This window comes from Triticum aestivum, unplaced genomic scaffold, assembly GCF_018294505.1.
Source record: "Triticum aestivum cultivar Chinese Spring unplaced genomic scaffold, IWGSC CS RefSeq v2.1 scaffold7B_scf_3587, whole genome shotgun sequence".
In the NCBI taxonomy this organism is placed as follows: domain Eukaryota; kingdom Viridiplantae; phylum Streptophyta; class Magnoliopsida; order Poales; family Poaceae; genus Triticum; species Triticum aestivum.
The window spans coordinates 252,030-254,280 of record NW_025225115.1 but is presented as its reverse complement, the minus strand read 5'-3'; positions in this window follow the sequence as shown (position 1 = coordinate 254,280).

Genomic DNA, 2,251 nt, shown 5'->3' with positions numbered 1-2,251 from the left:
CCCCTTGCTTTTGTATTCGTGTAATCCGAGACTGAAGTCATTGTTGTACCTCCCACTCTGCCGCCCAGGGGCTTGCGGGCCACTATACCCGGGCGCTTATGCCCCCCTTCCATCCATGGTCTGACCGCCGCACAGATACCCTCTACCCCTGCACATGTGTGTCCATGGTGGACACCACACCTGACAAGTTTTTGCCAAAATGCCTTAGCCAATTTTGTCGGTATTGCTATTTACTTTGAAGTAAACACGATGGGTTAAGACGAGGAACACTTCTATGTCGAGTTCATTTGTAACATCAGATGAGGACGAATATGAGAATGAAACGGCGATGATGCATGCGGTTATTGCAGATGCCTAACCTGCGAAGGAGCATGTTCTCAATTTTAAGGGATCAATCAGGGACATCGGGTGATGAATCGGAATAGGGCACAAGGCACATGATGCTGATGGACGACTAATTTTTCCTTGATGCGCTATTTGAGGCCTCTTTTGGCCATCGATTCCAAATGAGACAGAATGTATTCGGTTGCCTCTACAATGGTGTCAGGGCCTATGATGACTACTTTATTTTGAAATAGGATGTCACTGGAAACATTGGATTCTCTGGTTACCAGAAGTGCATGGCTACATTAAGAATACTTGCCTATGGCACAACTGCAGATTCATGGGATGAGTACCTCTAGATGCCATAAAGCACATGTCTCGAAGCCACGGTGAAATTTGCTACTGCGATAGTCAAGGTGTTTGGACCCGAGCATCGGGAATAACCAACAGTCGAAGACATAGCATGGCTCATTACACTGTCAGAAGCAAGAGGGTGGCTAGATATGCCCAAGTGTTGGACCCCCAAGCCACGAACTGGATTTTGAGCGCATGCTTGATCGTGTTCAATTTCTAGAGCAGTATCCATGACATTTGAGGATTTTATTCAAATACATCTATTGATTACTCATCGGGCAATTAATGATCAGCTTCATGATCTGGCTAAGCATTTGTGGGTGCTTCAAGGGTCGAAGTACAAAATGTGTGTGAATAAGTTGAATTCAAATTAAACTATTTTATTGGAAACTTCATGTTCCAATTGTAATATTTATATTTAAATTTTGGACAAGGGGTGACATTTATCATTAATTATTGTGTGTGCTCTATATATAGAGGAAAAAAGCAGGGATGGACATTTGGTGCATGGGGTTGGATGGCCACCACCCTATCTGCTATCTGCAAACACGTCCGCATTGCTCTGTCCGATAAGATGCACGGCGTTGGAGATGCCCTTCCAATTGTCGGGGTGGGGTGGGGAGGGGGGGCTCTGAAAATTATGCCACCATCTTTTTTTCATGAAAATGTTTCTAACCCCAAACACTTAGACCAACTTCAACGGGGCGATCCATTTCGTCTGTCCGCGTCCGTTTGGTCGGCGCGGAGAAAAGACGGCCCAACGCGCCGACCCAAACGGACGCGCATCCGCTTTCGTCCGCCTGCCGACCCATTCCCCAACCCTTTTTGAGCCGGATTTGTGTCGACGCAGACACAAGACGGACGCGCGTGCGCGCCCTCTCTCCTCCCAGCGCGTGCACAACCTCCACCGCCGGCTTCGTGGCCGACGCCGCCGGCCATTTTTTCCGATGAAAAAGGATACATAGATTGTTCTTGCGTACATAGATAAAAGAAAAGATAAATTACTCGTCGCTATCCGACTCTAACTCGGTAATGTCCTTCTCCGACGTCTGAATATAGGTGTCAGCAGCATGCTCGTCCGCGAAGTCCCACCCCGATATTTCTCGCAGCCTCAGTCTCATTTGAGCGGTTAGCTTCCGCGTACGCTTGCCCTCCCGATAGCCGGCTCGCCCCGTCCTCCTGGCCTTCCTCTCCGTCCTCCTCTGCGCCCGCTGGCTCGACACGTAGGGAAAATTCATCTCCCGTCTCGGCCGCCGGAGGCGCCACGCCGCCGCGTTGTACGCGCGGGCCGCCTGCTCAGCGGTGTCGAAGGTGCCGAGGACGAGCCGTTTCTCGCCAAATAAGTTCTCGGCGGAGAAGGCGACGAAGGGGCGCTCGCGGACTCCGCGAAAATCCAAAGCGTCGAGGATGCGCATCGACATGGTGGCGCACAGGCGGCAAGGCTAGTGAGAGGGGGCGAGACGAGTGGGCGGCGGTGGCGGACTGAGTGTGGAGGGAGCGCCATCTTTATAACGAACGCCGGCCGGGGCGCGCCAAAATGCGCGCGCGAACATTTCCCGCGCTCTGGAGCGTC